This window comes from Aulostomus chinensis, chromosome 1, assembly GCF_037954235.1.
Source record: "Aulostomus chinensis isolate RoL2024-O1b breed Wild chromosome 1, RoL_Achi_v1.0, whole genome shotgun sequence".
Lineage (NCBI taxonomy): Eukaryota > Metazoa > Chordata > Actinopteri > Syngnathiformes > Aulostomidae > Aulostomus > Aulostomus chinensis.
Genome location: NC_141320.1, coordinates 37,297,724 through 37,310,588, shown reverse-complemented (window position 1 = coordinate 37,310,588; position 12,865 = coordinate 37,297,724).

Below are 12,865 nucleotides of genomic sequence, written 5' to 3'. Positions count from 1 at the left end.
CTGCTGCCTCTGCCACTGCCCTGACTGGTGAGGCTGACAGCAGGTTCTCTCTCATCTAAACTCTCTGTTTACAATGGAGGCTGAAATCCTTGTGATTGGTGGTTCAATCATCAGGTCTGTTGAACTCCCAGGTGCCATCACCTGCTGTCTTCCTGGTGCCAAAGTTGTGGACATTATTGAACGTCTCCAGGACTCATCGACCTCCACCCCTCCTGCAGGTTCTCCCTGTCTCTGTGTGGGTTCTCTCTGGTTCTCCAGCTTCCTCCCACAGTCCAAAGACATCAAGAGGGTAGTGGTTACCTGAACACTCTAAATGACTGTGAGTGTGAATGGTTGTCTGTCTGTGTGTGTTGGTCCTGGGATGGACTGGTGACCCATCAAGGGTGAACCCAGGGCTGGACTGGCCATCTGGCCGATGCACATCTTTGGGCCGGCCCATAACTGTCATAATTTTTTTTTCAAAAGTGTATAGTTTTTAATCGACCGTAACGGTATCGGAGACGCGAAACGCGGCCCATTGGTTGATTTTCTTGAAGGACATTGGGCTCGTCCAATGAAATCTCTCAGCTCTCTCTCTTTCTCTTAGTCAAGCCATGCTGTTGCAATGGAAGTGGAGGAGTCAGATCAGACAGTTGGAGACTATTTTAGTCGCCCTTCTTCCACACAGAGGACTGATTTTTTAAAGTTTCATCCTCAACAAGATTCCATAAACCCTGTCGTCCAGAGGCTCTTCGTTAGAACGGACGGCACGACGTGGAAATGGCTGACTTATTGTGGTCAACGTCATGCTTTGTTTTGTTTTGTTTGCCCTGCTTTTAGCAAGCCCAGTGATCCAAGTGTCTTCATTAGAGGCCTGACAGACTGGAGGCATGTGCACCAAAGAGTAGAGGAGCATGAGAGAGGCATGGCACATAGGCAGTGTGCTGAGGCCTATTTTTGAAACTGCTCCAGAGCAAGACTGGCCACCTCCTTGAGGGAAGACAGCTGACAGGACACCGTGAGCAGGTGAAGAAGCAGGGCTGGACTGGGACCAAAAAATGGCCCTGGCATTTTTCATCCCTGGCAGCCCTCCATGGTTATTTACACGATATGTGTAAGCACACGCCATACCAGAGGATGTATGTGCACATTGTGAAGTTTCAAAAATTAAAATAAAGTGCAGTATTCTACATGGAAGACAGTAACCATGTTAAAAGAGTGATACTCTTTCACTACTCAGAGACCTTCTTCTTCCACTACACGTTCCAACACCTGACGTCTCTTCTTCCCAGTCCAGCCCTGGAAGAACGCGTCGAGTTTTGGAAATTCGGCTGCTTTTCTTTTGCGGAGTCTCTCTTTTTCGGCTCCTCCTTTCTCCTTCCTCTTACTGGGCAACATTCTTCATGGCTTCTGACTGCAAGGTGGCCGCTGAGTGGTGGCACTACAACTGGATGGGTGTGTTTCTCATTTTAACACAAAAACAAACTAACCGCTGTTTCTGCGTTTTTACCAGAAATAGATATATTTTGAAATGCCTGCTCACACCGGCCCATCCGGCTACATCCACCAAACTTTACACACATAATATAATATAATAATATAATATAATAACCCTGAACACAAGCCCCAAAGCAGTAGTTGTTTTGTTTTTCTTCATAAAGGAGGTGCACAGTCATGACTACGATATCTCTGGCAACAAACATGGAAGGGGCTTTGGGGTCTTGTGTTTCAGCTCTGTAACTTCTGGATGGCTGAAAATGTCAGAATCAGTCCTCTCACTGACATCCACCATTGGTGTGACTTTTGGTGGCTTCAGCTCAAATGAAACCAGGGAAGAGGGGCCAGACTTTGAGCAGCCCCTTAGGGTTAGTGGATGCCCCGGGACCGTGCTTGGGCCCCTTAGCACCTAGATGGCTGAAATTCCCAGCACATGCTACTCTGGGGCATCACACTATGTGTGTAAAGTTTGGTGGATGTAGCCCAAGTAGAAACACCAGAACCCAGAGTTGATCCTCAATTCTGCTCCAAAAGGCTCTCGGAGTGCAGAAGTCCCAGACCCTGATTTTGCCCAGTTTCACAAGGGGATAGTTTTTTCTCTTTGAACCTAGGAAGTTGAAATTTGAGTGTGTTGTTCTGTTCTCGAAGGATCGCATCTGTGGTGGTTTGACCCCCCTAAGTCCTTTCTGCTGTCCGTAAAGGGCGTGGCAAAGTCCAGTAATGTCTTTAAATTAAGCATCATAACTGGTCAAAGTTGCTCCAAATGAGATGAGATTTCTGGGAGGAGTTCACACCTCTGCCAGAAACCAATATTTAAAACTTTGAAGCCCCACCTCCTTCCTGAAGCTACTTCCTGTTTGGGAGGGGGTTCTAGAATTATTCCACCAGATTAGGATTTCATAAAGTTTCAGGTCTGTGTCCACTGGAGAGGCCAATGAGAGCAAAAGAGCAACAGGGTCAAAGGTCAACAGGCCTCGTGTCTCAGCCAGGCCTCAAAGGGTTAAGTGAGCCTTTTGGAGCTCCTTTGAAAAAAGGCCTGACACCAATCTTGTTCAGGACCAACATGAAGAAGGATCTCTGGAACATTTTCACATCTTTAAGACCACCTTGACTCCTTTTTATAGCAGGAGTCACTGAACAGCACAAAGCTGCTATTGCAGCCATCAGGCCTCATTTCTGATCAGTTATTATTGTTGAAACAAAGCTGAATATCAATTATTGATTTTTATTGTCATCATTTTGAACACCTGATGAGAGAAACACAATAAAAACATTTGAAAAGGAAGGATCAGAGTGTTGTTGTACTGCAATACTACAGTACAGCATCAGAGACACTCAGTTATTGATTGCCTGAATGATTGATTTCCCCAGAAGAGGAACAGCTTTGTTGGAGCAGTAAAAATACACACATCAGAACGACAAAGTTACATTTGAAAAGAAACTACATGACATTACCAGCACAACATCTGAAGAACAGTTAGGATCAATTTAACTGGTCAGATAGTTAGGATTTCTTTAATGATATCCTTGATGAACCCAGACATCAGAGTGGTTTGTTCCCCTCAATCATAAATCTGTAAATATAGCGTGAAGTGAATTAATGTAGCATTAGAGGTTATTCGAAAAACTTACTACATTACTGTCAGCATCACTGACTTGATTAGCAACTATCACTACATTACTGTTAGCATCATTTTGAGTTCATTATTAATTCTTCCGACATCACTGTCGCATTATTTTGATGTTCGTATCAACTTTTACTACATTACTGTCGCATTATTTTGAGGTTCGTAGCAACTCTTACTACATGACTGTCGCATTATATTGAGGTTCGTAGCAACTCTTACTACATGACTGTCAGCATCACTTTGAGGTTTTTCGAAACACTTACTACATTACTTTAACCATCACTGACTTGATTAGCAACTATCACTACATTACTGTTAGCATCATTTTGAGTTCATTAGCATTTCTTCCGACATCACTGTCGCATTATTTTGAGGTTCGTAGCAACTTTTACTGCATTACTGTTGCATTATTTTTAGGTTCGTAGCAACACTTACTACATGACTGTAAGCATCACTTTGAGGTTATTCGAAAGTTTCACTCCATCACTGTCGCATCATTTTGAGTTCATTAGCAATTCTTACTACATCACTGTCGCATCATTTTGAGATCATTAGCAATTCTTCTGACATCACTGTCGCATAATTTTGATGTTCGTAGCAACACTTGGTACAAGACTGTCAGCATCACTTTGAGGTTATTCGAAAGTTTCACTCCATTACTGTTAGCATCATTTTGAGTTTATTAGCAATTCTTACTACATCACTGTCGCATCATTTTGAGATCATTAGCAATTCTTCCGACATCACTGTTGCATTAAATTGAGTTCATTAGCAACTCTTACTAAATGACTGTCAGCATCACTTTGAGGTTGTTCGAAACTCTTACTACATTACTGTAAGCATCACTGAGTTTCTTAGCAACTATCACTACATTACTGGTAGCATCATCTTGAGTTCATTAGCAATTCTTCCGACATCACTGTCGCAATATTTTGAGGTTCGTAGCAACTTTTACTACATTACTGTCGCATTATTTTGAGGTTCGTAGCAACTTTTACTACATTACTGTCGCATTATTTTGAGGTTCGTAGCAACACTTACTACATGACTGTCAGCATCACTTTGAGGTTATTCGAAAGTTTCACTCCATGACTGTTAGCATCATCTTGAGTTCATGAGCAATTCTTACTAAATCACTGTCGCATCATTTTGAGATCTTTAGCAGTTCTTCCGACATCACTGTCGCAATATTTTGAGGTTCGTAGCAACTCTTACTACATTATTGTTGCATTATTTTAATGTTCGTAGCAACTCTTACTACATTACTGTCAGCATCACTTTGAGTTTATTAGCAACTATCACTACATTACTGTTAGCATCATTTTGAGTTCATGAGCAATTCTCACGACATCACTGGAGCATTAATTTGAGTTCATTAGCAACTCTTACTAAATGACTGTCAGCATCACTCTGAGGTTATTCGAAACACTTACTACATTACTGTAAACATCACTGAGTTGATTAGCAACTATCACTACATTACTGTTTGCATCATCTTGAGTTCATTAGCAATTCTTACTAAATCACTGTCGCATCATTTTGAGTTCATTAGCAATTCTTCCGACATCACTGTCGCAATATTTTGAGGTTCGTAGGAACTTTTACGACATTACTGTCGCATTATTTTGAGGTTCGTAGCAACTCTTCGTACATGACTGTCAGCATCACTTTGAGGTTATTCGAAACGTTCACTCCATTACTGTTAGCATCATTTTGAGTTCATTAGCAATTCTTACTAAATCACTGTCGCATCATTTTGAGATCATTAGCAATTCTTCTGACATCACTGTCACATTATTTTGAGGTTCGTAGCAACTCTTACTACATGACTGTCAGCATCACTTTGAGGTTATTCGAAACACTTACTACATTACTGTAAGCATCACTGACTTGATTAGCAACTATCACTACATTACTGTCAGCATCATTTTAAGTTCATGAGCAATTCTTCCGACATCACTGTCGCAATATTTTGAGGTTCGTAGCAACTTTTACTACATGACTGTAAGCACCACTTTGAGGTTATTCGAAAGTTTCACTCCATTCCTGTTAGCATCATTTTGAGTTCATTAGCAACTTTTACTACATCACTGTCGCATCATTTTGAGATCATTAGCAATTCTTCTGACATCACTGTCGCATTATTTTGATGTTCGTAGCAACTCTTAGTACAAGACTGTCAGCATCACTTTGAGGTTATTCGAAAGTTTCACTCCATTACTGTTAGCATCATCTTGAGTTCATGAGCAATTCTTCCGACATCACTGTCGCAATATTTTGAGGTTCGTAGCAACTTTTACTACATTACTGTCGCATTATTTTGAGGTTCGTAGCAACACTTACTACATGACTGTAAGCATCACTTTGAGGTTATTCGAAAGTTTCACTCCATTACTGTTAGCATCATTTTGAGTTCATTAGCAATTCTTACTACATCACTGTCGCAATATTTTGAGATCTTTAGCAATTCTTCTGACATCACTGTCGCATTAGTTTGATGTTCGTAGCAACTCTTAGTACAAGACTGTCAGCATCACTTTGAGGTTATTCGAAACGTTCACTCCATTACTGTTAGCATCATTTTGAGTTCATGAGCAATTCTTTCTGAATCACTGTCGCATCATTTTGAGATCTTTAGCAATTCTTCTGACATCACTGTCGCAATATTTTCAGGTTCGTAGCGACTTTTACTACATTACTGTCGCATTATATTGAGGTTCGTAGCAACTCTTACGACATGACTGTCAGCATCACTTTGAGGTTATTCGAAACACTTACTACATTACTGTAAGCATCACTGAGTTGATTAGGAACTATCACTCCATTACTGTTAGCATCATTTTGAGTTCATTAGCAATTCTTCCGACATCACTGTCGCAATATTTTGAGGTTCGTAGCCACTTTTACTACATTACTGTCGCATTATATTGAGGTTCGTAGCAACTCTTACGACATGACTGTCAGCATCACTTTGAGGTTATTCGAAACACTTACTACATTACTGTAAGCATCACTGAGTTGATTAGGAACTATCACTCCATTACTGTTAGCATCATTTTGAGTTCATTAGCAATTCTTCTGACATCACTGTCGCAATATTTTGAGGTTCGTAGCAACTTTTACTACATTACTGTCGCATTATTTTGAGGTTCGCAGCAACTCTAACTACATGACTGTCAGCATCACTTTGAGGTTATTCGAAACTTTCACTCCATTACTGTTAGCATCATTTTGAGTTCATTAGCAATTCTTACTAAATCACTGTCGCATCATTTTGAGATCATTAGCAATTCTTCTGACATCACTGTCGCAATAATTTGAGGTTCGTAGCAACTATCACTACATTACTGTTAGCATCATTTTAAGTTCATTAGCAATTCTTACTACATTACTGTTAGCATCATTTTGAGATCATTAGCAGTTCTACCGACATCACTGTCGCAATATTTTGAGGTTCGTAGCAACTCTTACTACATTATTGTTGCATTATTTTAAGGTTCGTAGCAACTCTTACTACATTACTGTCAGCATCACTTTGAGTTTATTAGCAACTATCACTACATTACTGTTAGCATCATTTTGAGTTCATGAGCAATTCTCACGACATCAATGTAGCATTAAATTGAGTTCATTAGCAACTCTTACTAAATGACTGTCAGCATCACTTTGAGGTTGTTCGAAACTCTTACTACATTAATGACAACTACCGGATTTTCTCACAGAAGACAAACCAAACAAACAAACAAACAAACAAACAAACCAAAGATTATACACAAGAACTGAGCGAAGATTCTGAAAACAAAATGCACCCCGCCTCTCGCCCGTAGACGCTGGGATAGCAGTTGAAGAGGCCAGTGACCACGAGGAAAGACAACCTGAGGCTGACGCAGCGCAGAAAAGACATCAGGCAGAACCCCTGAGAGCAGAGCTTGCTAGCATTGGTGAAGGCATGAGACTCAAGCAGGAACTCCAGAACCACTGAGAACAATTAAAGACCAACTTAAAAGAACCATGAGGTAAGAAGTTCCCCCTCAGATGTGATATTGAACACAAAGTCCCAGAAAGTAATAAAGAACTAGAGGAGCAAAAATGATCTCCTGGATAAAAGTCAACACAACTGCTAGAGAACAAACTGATGACATCAATGAGTCCCTAAATAAGAGGCCACTTTGATTCTTAAGCCATGATTCAGCGCTCAGACCCTGATAAACCCTCCTGATGAAGGTTGTTCCTGATTCTCTCATGTTTGTATTCCTGCTGACCCCTGACCCTGGTAACCCTCCTGATGAAGGTTGTTCCTGATTGTCTCTTGTTTGTATTCCTGCTGACCCCTGACCCTGGTAACCCTCCTGATGAAGGTTGTTCCTGATTGTCTCTTGTTTGTATTCCTGTTGACCCCAGACCCTGGTAACCCTCCTGATGAAGGTTGTTCCTGATTGTCTCTTGTTTGTATTCCTGCTGACCCCTGACCCCGGTAACCCTCCTGATGAAGGTTGTTCCTGATTGTCTCTTGTTTGTATTCCTGCTGACCCCTGACCCCGGTAACCCTCCTGATGAAGGTTGTTCCTGATTGTCTCTTGTTTGTATTCCTGCTGACCCCTGACCCCGGTAACCCTCCTGATGAAGGTTGTTCCTGATTGTCTCTTGTTTGTATTCCTGCTGACCCCTGACCCTGGTAACCCTCCTGATGAAGGTTGTTCCTGATTGTCTCTTGTTTGTATTCCTGCTGACCCCTGACCCTGGTAACCCTCCTGATGAAGGTTGTTCCTGATTGTCTCTTGTTTGTATTCCTGCTGACCCCTGACCCTGGTAACCCTCCTGATGAAGGTTGTTCCTGATTGTCTCATGTTTGTATTCCTGCTGACCCCTGACCCTGGTAACCCTCCTGATGAAGGTTGTTCCTGATTGTCTCTTGTTTGTATTCCTGCTGACCCCTGACCCTGGTAACCCTCCTGATGAAGGTTGTTCCTGATTGTCTCTTGTTTGTATTCCTGCTGACCCCTGACCCTGGTAACCCTCCTGATGAAGGTTGTTCCTGATTCTCTCATGTTTTTATTCCTGCTGACCCCTGACCCTGATAAACCCTCCTGATGCAGGTTTCTGTTTGCTTTTGTAACCCAATCCTGGAATATCCATGTCTCTCTAGGTTCATATGGAGCAGGGGTTCGAGTGCCATCTCCACCTTAACACCAGATGTTACAGTTGATTGCAACTTTAGTTTTGGTTTGTAATTCTAAGATTGTACCACATAAAACACAAAAATACATTCATATGAACAATAATGAACTGGGCCCTTTAAGAAAATAAAGTGTCCTCATTTTCTCACTTTTGTTAACCTTTAAAGTTCGTGGGCTCCAAGTCAGAGTTCCTTCAGATCAAGTGGGGTTTGATCTGTGAGTTCCAAAGCTAATAATCCCTGAGATTGAAAGTAGCTATGAGTGCATTCTTTCTACCGTAAACTGGAGCTGGTGCTAATCCAGATGCCTGGCGTGATCCTATCACAGAGCAGATGGTTCACCTGCTATTCCAGAGCATGTAGACACCGGTGTCTGGAATCAAGCTGGGTGGCTCACCATCTCTGGAATCTACTGGAATCTTGTGGACCGTCCCCACTGATCTAAAGACACAGGCTTCCAGTCTCTGTTGTGATTCATTCAGGACTGATCTCTCTTCTGTTTCTCTGTTGTTGAACAACTTTAGACCTGATGAGCAAAGCACTCAGTCCTGCTGAATGCAAGTACTTGTATGAAGATTCTCTCTAGTGGTTCAATTTCTTGAATTCAATTCTTGAATGAATTCACAGTAAAATTATTTTACTCTCACACAAAAAAAAAACACTCAGCATATTTTGACACAATAAGAATACCATTAAATATTAAACTGCTCCTGTTTAACCAACGTGTCAATAAAAATATCAACTATTTCACATGTTTAACATGCTTTAAATCAATAACCTCACCAGTTTTTGGTGAAATCAACATTGTTAGTGTTTTAACTCAGAATAAAATAAATATGCGAATAAATCCCCATTTTTCTCTCTTTGCATAAAATACACCATTTTACATGAAGACTTGTTCTCTAAACAATAACAACAAACATTCCTCACATCAGCACAAAACAGCTGTGTGCTAAGACCAGTAGAAGAAATGTGCATTTTAGGGTGCTCCTACAAACTGAGGTGCTCTTATGGCTCCAATAAACCCTGACAGAAGAATGGAGATTCAGCATAGCACCGCCCCCACAGCGTGAGGCAGCAGCAGCAGCAGCAGCAGCAGCAGCAGCAGCAGCAGAAGCAGCAGAAGCAGCAGCAGCAGCAGCAGCAGCAGCAGCTCATCTACCAACAGTCAAAGGATATCTCTCTGATTTGCATGTGCTCCACTCCTGAAGACGTCAGGGTTCAGACTCCCAGCAGGGCGGAAAGAGTTGGCCGACGTGATGACCGATTATTCTGGTGTCAAACTGGCGTCAGGACTCCTCCTGGCTCTGATTAATGTGGTCACTACCTGCGGCGCCACAGAATGGACAGCACATCTGAAATTAGAAAGAAGAGGACAGGCTTGGACGCCTGGGATAGAGGGTTGAATGTAGTATTTGAACGATAATCAGTCTCTAATCTCAGTTTATCTCATCGCTACCAGCAAGCAGGCTCACAATAGACAAGCAAAGGGGCAGCGTGAACATGTTAATAACATGAACGTCCCGTAATGTGAGGTGTTGTACCGTGATATCTTTGAATTAGCATTTTAAGTTAATTTTATGTAAACAGTCAAATAAAATCACATTACCACGCTACGCCGTAACTTGATTTTCTTCCCGCTCTTCTTGGAAACCAAACGTCTGTCAGCCGTCTCGTCTCCTCTCCTACGCGTCTCTGCATTGAGCTGTTGGGCTGAGAGCGCCCCCTGCAGGTTCGGTGCACTTGCGTTGGGGGCGACTGGTTTTGCAGCGTTTTCATTTTGGAGCCGCTTTCTTGGTTCGCTTCCTGTTGTGCTGTGCATCGTTTCTCTGTTTGCGGCGCAAAATGTGATGATGCATTTGTTTTTGTTTGTTGCATCACGCTTTTTTCACTTGCACGGCGTTAGTCTTTTTACCACCTCGTGTACATGGAGCCGGTCTGGGCCTACATCTCAGCAGACCCTTGCTACTGCTCTGCGTTGTGTTGAGTGTTGAGTGGGAGAAGGAGACTCAGTGTTTGGTATTCGCCCAAACAGGTGGTGTAATTTATTTCTGCACAGAAATAAATTTGAAAAATGCAGCAGCATTCATCCACCGGACCAGGGGCGCCACCAGAAATTTTGGGCCCCTTGAAAGATTCAAATTTTGCCCCCCAAATTACCCCCCCCCCCCCATCATCATAACTGCATTTTTTGTCAGACTTTTCATTGCCTGTTCATGGACCATGAGTTTGTGTGACTTTAAATAAACGTATAAACTTATTACAAGTTACTTAATTACAAACGTGGAAAACTTTCTGAAGTGCTGAATGTTGTGTTGATTTAAACTAAGAATCTGACCAAAAACATGTGAGACAAGCCCCCAGCACCACCCCACCTCTCCCACCAGCTCGTTGAGGTTTCACCACGTTTCAAAATAATGCGTCTCAATGGGGTTCCAGCTTTCACTGAGTGGCTGCCTTTTTTTCTGTCCCAGTCTGTGCAGAGATAAAAGCAATTCCAATCCTTTTTTGTCTTTTCCCTGCCATTTGCTGCCTTTTTGTACTTCAAGTTCATCACCAAAATATTTCCACTACATACAAACAACATGAAGACATCTTCACTTACACTGCTCACACAGTAAAGACTTCAATGCCCAAGTCGAGGCGCCGAGTCTTCTTTGTAGCAAAGTCACAAATTCAATATTTGAAGTCCAGTGAGCGAGCCAATTCCCTTTCAGCTGAAAGTGTTGCAGGACCCTTCAGGCTCTCTTGCCCCATGGTCGACCTGAGGTGACTCAGGATCAGTCTGAGTTTACTGAATGCCCTTCCTCCACCAGCAACCGTAACGGGCAGAGGGCAAAAAAATCCAAAGTGCACACAAACCTCTCCAAAAATGCTCTGGAGTTGCATTTGATAGACTGCATAGAGCAGATCAGGACGAGTGCAGTCAGAAGGGAGAGTGGCAGAATGGACTGCACTGTTTCAGGGATGCAGGCCAGTGAGATGCATTGTAGTGAACTCACACTCAGCCTTCCATGAGTTCCCCTAACAGTCAATAATTTAACTGAACTGTGATAAAGGCTGGAAGTAACACAATAAAGAAATCAACTATAAAGAATGTGTGACAGATTAGACCCACATAGGGATACCCACACGCCCCCAACCCACAAGTTGGGTTTGTGGCAGAGCACTGATGGACCAGGGCCTTAAAAACTAGAATCCTACAGCCTTTATGTACTGCTTAGCTCCTTCTCCAAACCTGGTTCCAGTAGTTTGGGTGGGCGTGTCCTCCTGAAGCTGAATCTGTGCATATTTAGGGCACCCATTAGTCATGAGTTCAGCACCAGCAGAACGTAGTATTTTATCTTGTACTGAGTCCAGTTTATCTCGCAAGTTCACCCACTTCAGCTGTTTGTTCACCGTGACGACAAAGGCAGCGTTTTTAAATGAGAACTGGCACTGCACCGCTCGCTGTAAACTTGTTCTCCTGGTTGGCTCATCGGGCCGCGTTCATCAGAACCCTGTTCTCATTCACGAGCGTTTAGAACTCTCAAGGCCAGTGAGCCTACCTTCTTGGAGAAGAACTGAGGGACCAGTTGTCTGCCTCTTTTCTTCCTCTCTTCTTTCTCCCGTCTTCCTCTTCGTTTGAGCCAACCAGACTTCATTATTACCGCTCGTTTCTCACACCGTCCATCAGCGACTCAGCGGCTGTGAGCGCACACCTGCAGCAGCGGCAGAGTGACGGAGCTCAGAGCGGCATTCGCGGGTTTGAATTGGACTGCACCATTGTGCAAGAGGGGGGGGGGGAATGACAATGTGATGAAGAACTCAAGAAAAAAGTAATGGAAATCGACAACCATGTTTAATTAGCTCATTTTAAGTTATCTTTTTTTTTTTTTTTTTTACTTTACAGCCCCACTGAGGGCCCCTGTCAGTGCTCGGGCCCTTAGAACCGTTCCCATGTACCCCCCCCCCCCCAGCAGCGCCCATGGTCATGCCATCCATTGGACCACCAGCCCTCTTCATGTTCACGTGTACTTCATTTTACAGAGAATCCAAACGATCTGGTGGCATTTTCAGGGGACACAATGGTGCAGTGGTGAGCACTGCTGCCTCCCAGCAGGAAGGTTCCAGATTGGAGCCCCAGCTGTGTGAGTCTGCATGTTCTCTCTGTTCCTGTGTGGAGTCTCCATGTTCTCTCTGTTCCTGTGTGGGTTCTCTCTGGTACTCCAGCTTCCTCCCACAGTCCAAAGACATCAAGAGAGGACGAGGCTGATTGATACTCTAAATTGACTGTAGGTGTGTCTGTCTCTATGTGTTGGTCCTGTGATGGACTGGCGACCTGTCCAGGGTGAACCCGCCTCATGTCCAATGTCAGCTGTGATAGGCTCCACCCCCACACACAAACCTTGACATATAATCAGTGTAGAAAAGGAAATTTATTGACACTAATGACTAAATCTGTCAGAACTGAACTGGATAGAAACTCTGAGAATTCAGAGTAAGGACCAGGAGGGAGGAACACAATAATAGGTAAGAGGAAATGTGGAGTCTGGATTCTTTTCTAGAAGGAGACGGCAATGACAGTCCTGCAGAGTGACATCAC